Raw genomic sequence first — 6000 nt, 5'->3', positions numbered from 1 at the left:
TGCGCTGTACAATGTTTGTGCTAATAATCAATGGTAATATACTAATAAAAGACCTGCAAAAGCTATAAAGGAAATGATAAAACAATAGAAAGAATTTAAATTAAACATGGTAGTAAAATAAAAAAAAAAGTGGTTGACTTTGACTTGACAAGATACAATTGGCATACAGGTATTCGTATGCTGGATCAAAATTCAGCTTGCACATGGAATCCTTGATATTGAACTGAATTTTACATTCACAGGGCATATTCACGCTTGAAGAAGAGTGTTTTTAGGTTCCTGCGGAATGCTCCATGTGCTTCAAGCTCTCGAAGTTCCAGTGGCAGTTTATTCCACAATTGTGCACCTAGTGTTTTTATGGCTCTTGTACCGTATTTGTTTGATGATTTCTTCACTACCAGTTTCCATTGGTCGGATGATGATCTCAAGGTCCTATGTGGCTGGTAAACAGGACATAGCTCTCTCATGTATGTTGGCGCTGAGAAAGAGTGTAGTGATTTATGTATTATTGTCAGCACTTTAAACACAACACGTTGCTTTCCAGGCAACCAGTGTAGTTGTTGAAGTACCGACGAAATATGTTGTCTGTAGCATGTTCTTGTGAGACAACGTGCAGCGTTGTTCTGAGCCACTTGTAGTCGGTGAATGGGGCGATCGGTCATGCCAAGCAGGAGGGCATTGTGATAATCAAGGTGGTATATGACTGTTGCATTGATGACCTTCGCACACGCTTCCTAGGTAAGATGGTGTTTCACCTTGGATATTTTCCTGATGTTGAAGTACATCTTCCTTACCACGGAGCTGACTTGTATTTCCATTGAATAGGTGGCGTCCAGGGCAGCACCGATGCTTTTAACAGTAGACGTATCTGTCAATATTGCCTCACCAATCTTCAGACGGATATCCTTCACACGGCACTGGTTGTGGGCGCTAGCAACCACCATTATCTCAGTTTTTCCATCATTTAGTAAAAGTTTGTTCACAGTCATCTAGGTTCGGACACTCGCTATGCATTCCTCCATAATGTTGACGTGATAGGTCCGCATTGCAGTATTTTTTACACTCAAACGGCTGTAAAGTTGACTGTCATCTGCGAACCCATGACGGTTTATGGCATATTGGTTGATGACTATCCTGAGTGGGAGAAGGTACACCAGGAAGAGAAGAGGGCCGAGAACAGACCCTTGCGGCACTCCGGTGGACAGTGGTACATCTGAGGACACACTGGTGTTGATCTTCACTGCTTGGATGCGTCCACTCAAGTAAGACTGTACCCAACGGAGTATATTTATGTAGCAATTGTCCATTATTACCTACTTATGATGTTTATAACTTCCAACTGATTCGGTACGGAAGAGCTTGTTCTGCGTATGACAAGTTTTAAAATCGAGGCAGGCTACTGACAAACAAGTTGATGTTCTAGGGGTTCCAACGTTTATTATTTTATTCTAACTATCAACAGATAATTGATTTGTTCATCTTTATGCATTTGTTTGTATATATAATGAAATATCTTGTACTTAACTTTTGCTGTACGATTATTAATTTTTTTTGCCACCTCTAAATTCACAACATTAACAAAGTGTAGGGAATGGATAAGTAATCAAATTATATATATATATAATGAGAGAGAGAGAGAGAGAGAGAGAGAGAGAGAGAGAGAGAGAGAGAGAGAGAGAGAACTAAAATCCTACAAAGTGTGGGATTTAATTTTATATATACCAGGTCACAGGCAATTGCATCGCTTGGGGGTCGAATTTACTATATAAAGAGTAGTAAACTCGACCCCCAGGCGATGCAATTGCCTGTGTACCAGGTTAAATAAATCAGGATATAAAAAGCACTAAAAATGACCAACGACACGAACAATATTGAATTCTTAAATTTTCAGGACTACCTCTCTCTTGATCAGGAAGATAGAAAATCTATAAATGTATATATATAAATGTTATAAAAATAGAAACAATTTTGCACTAAAACAAAGGTCTTGGGAAAATATATACATACCAATTGAAAATCGTCACGTTTTTCAGAGATTTAAAACACGTCTATTCTCTATTCTCAACAAGAGTCAAGACTGAACTATTGAACTATGATATACATTGTGTGTGTATATATATATATATATATATATATATATATACAATCATCAGAAGATTTGTTTCGTGATATAGGTACATAAGTACTAATACATATGTATTTTTCTTCTTCTTTCAAAACAACAAAACAATCATGCTATCATGCTTAATGTATCTGTAACGGCGATCTATAATAACTGAAAGGAAAGGAATAGTTCGTAATTGTTAGTTCATTCTTGACTAATTCAACTCTCGCACATTGTCGGTTGCTCTTATTTGTATAATATATGCACTGCACGCGCCCTATTTACACGTGCTTGGCAGAAAACAATGACATCGATAGGTTTTGACATCGAAGTCATCATCAGCAGTAGATAAAGTACATTGTAGTTGGTTTGTTATCGTCCCTTCCTCCAGAATTTTTCATTCATTTTGACACGTATCAGATTTAGGTGAAGTAGCATAAATTTAGACCTATGCTTACATGTAGCATGTACCAGTGAGGGTTCGTCATCAGGCCAACGCGCACAGCGAAACGGGACCCCTGTTTTTAAAAGACCCGTAATGCCACGTGTTTGGCGAAGTAGCCATCAATACCTATGTTTTCCGTCTTGGGTTTGAGCGGCCGTGGCACGAGCAGTACTCGAACTCACGACCTCCCGGTTACGAAAGAGTAAGGATCTATTAGACTAGATTAATTATGCTAGATCATGTGTAAAGCAGTAAAGGGTAGTTATATGATCCAAGAAATGCTGGGAAAAGCATGTGGAGTGCTAATAAGACAGTCACGTGGTCAGCTCTCAGCTCGCTTCGGAAAGAACGCATGTAAAAAGACAGGGTGTACTTTCTACAACAGTAGTGTTTTGTATGCATATTGATTAGAGCTTTCTGTTTCATTTTATTCATAGAATACCGCAGTATTGATATCTTATTTAGAATTTAACTTAAAAAGTGGAACATAATTATGTATCTTTAATATTAATTTTCGATCGTACAAAGAGCTGAATTTTTTTAGTATCCACTATATTTCCATATCTGATGACAAAAACAAAATTATAATATTTTGCCGACAGCCCGCCGTAGTTATTAGACGCCGACTATTTATTAATATTTGACATCCACTTATAGATACATATTCATCAAACATAACAGTGTCTATACATTGTGCAAGATTCATCTTCACATAATTATTCTCGAATATTCTATGGGAAAAAAAGGCTATGTAATATACGAAGCCCAGGGGGAAAACAGAAATGAAACCCCTTGAATTTTGGGACCAAAAAACTCTGAAAACTGGGCATCCTTTATTACTGCAAATCCTATTTCAGCACATTTTCATTATATTGAAAATATATCACAGCTCCAAAGGCGGCGAGAGAGTGACCACCTGTATGGAGCGCCAAATTAACATAAACTCAAATAATTGAAGATATCATCAATTCATTTGATGCGCGCAACAATTTAATTAAAGATCTCTTCAAATAATTAATGATATTATTGCGCGCATTAATTGAATTGATGATATAATTAATTCTTCAGCTGAATTGATGCGCGCTTTAATTGAATTAATGATATCTTCAAATGAATTATTGACATCAACAATTGAATTGATGCGTGCTACAATTCAATTGAAGAGAGCAATAATTGATATAATGCGCGCATTAAATCAATTGATGAGAGCAATAATTGAATTGATGCGCGCATTAATTCATTTGTTGATATCACAAATTCATTTGAAGAGATCATTAATTCAATTATTGCTCTCTTCAATTGAATTTATGCTATCTTTAATTAATTTGAAGAGAGCAATAATTCTTTTAGAGAGAGCAACTATATGATTAAAGATATCTTCAATTCAACATATCCGCAATTGAATTAATGATCTCTTTAATTGAATTGTTGCTCTCTTTAAAAGAATTGATGCGCGCATTAATTCCTTATACAAAAGCATTGTAAATAATTAAAGATATCTTCAATTGAATTAGAGGTCATCAAATTATTTATACCGAGCTCTAAATTAATTATTGCGAGCAATATTTCTACGAAATCGATGCTTTCTTCAATTGAATTGAAGAGAGCAATAATTGAATTAATGCGCACATTAAATCAATTATTGCTCTCATTAATTCAATTGATGCGCGCATTGATTCAATTGATGAGAGCAATAATTGAATTGAAGCGTGCATTAATTCATTTGACGAGAGCAATAATTGATTTAATGCGCGCATTAATTCAATTAAAGAGAGCAATAATTGGATTGATGATATCTTCAAATAATTGAGTTTATGTTAATTTGGCGCTCCATACACCTGAGACACACAATCGAACACTATGCATCGCAAGCATTTTCATTGGCTGAAAATTATCAACCCACGAATAACATACATCACATGACTAGAAACCCGTTTATACAATTTTTTTTTTTACTATACTTCAAAACGCGGAAAAAATTTATAAGTTACGGTATGAAATACATGTAAGAACACGCAAATTCAAAATAACTGTTTTACTAAAACCTGGTAAAAATGTACAGTATTTGATCTAGGGTGAAACAACCACAAGTAGTATTACTGATAACTGCTTCGTTCTTTTAATGTTAACTTTATAGTGTGTGTTTCATAAAACATATTTACTGGATATTTGAGAAATAATAAGTTTAAATCTATTTTGTTTTATTTATTGATTAGAATGGGGTTAAAACTGTAGCTTCGTCTGAATGTCAGATTAAAAAAAAATACAGATGAACAGTAAATTAAGATAATGTTGGAAAACAACTGTTCAGCGTGTCTCAAGACTAACACAAATCATCCACGTGACTGATTCTTATTTGTATTGTATTCCAGTCACGTGATCACCGGTTTGCAACCCTTTTCTTTTTATACTTTGTATATTTTGTTTAACCTTTTTATCATTCTCTGCGTATTCTTCTTTTCATTCTGTTTTTCCCCATGTAAATTTTTTTGATATGTGACGCACGAGACAGGTTTCCATCAAAGGTAAAAACATCCTCCAGGACAAGAAGTATATCCGATAATTGTTTCTGTTTAGGAAATGCCAACAAACACCTGACGTTTAATATCAACTTTCTGAGAAGATTAGTATTCCTTACGTCTAAAGTACACATATACTTGTAGGTTTTCATTTGGTTTTTCCAGGTTTCTTTTCAGTAATTAAACTCAAGGCGTTAACTGATTTCCAATTTAATACTAGTAACTTTAATGTACACGTGTGAAATGAAAAAAAAATGACGATTTAATGGAATTAAGAATAGAAGATTGCAACTAAAATATCTTCTTCTACTTGGTGATTGTTTTTGAAAACTTGTTCTAAATCCTATTGTTGATTATCTATAATTAATACTATTTTGCTAGCAGTTCTCAATGTGCTACCCATCACAAACTTAAAGTACAGACTTTTATCTCATTCATAAATACACATGCAATGATTGAAAAATCAAAGTACTGGAAAACGGTTAACATGATTCCTGGGATTTGTAACGAAGTCCTTTGTCTGACATTTTGATATTGAAGTCCTGCACAGTTCATGTACATATATTATAAGATCAGACAAAGAAATAATGAAATTTACAATATTTTACTAAATGACTAGGCCAGTAACACCCCTTCTCAGGAACATCAGTGCATCTCTTTTCTATCGATGCTATAAAAATATTCAATAAATTCCTGAAATCAAAAATTCCTTTCTAGGAGTAGATGTAGTAGAATGACAAATGATGATTCGTGCATAGTGAAATACCCTGGTAAACAATAAATTCTGGCATTTTTCCACATTGCAGTAGACCATTAAATAGATCTTCTGTGTGCATTTTTCATTACAGTATTTAACCTTTCATCAGTATTGTGTTCATGTCAATTCTATTAATTTGATCAATACTCTATAGTAACGTTTTCAGAATGGTATG

The sequence above is a fragment of the Ostrea edulis genome, chromosome 4 (genome assembly GCF_947568905.1).
Source record: "Ostrea edulis chromosome 4, xbOstEdul1.1, whole genome shotgun sequence".
Classification (NCBI taxonomy): Eukaryota; Metazoa; Mollusca; class Bivalvia; order Ostreida; family Ostreidae; genus Ostrea; species Ostrea edulis.
The sequence above is the reverse complement of the archived record's forward strand: the minus strand, read 5'-3'. Positions refer to the sequence as shown.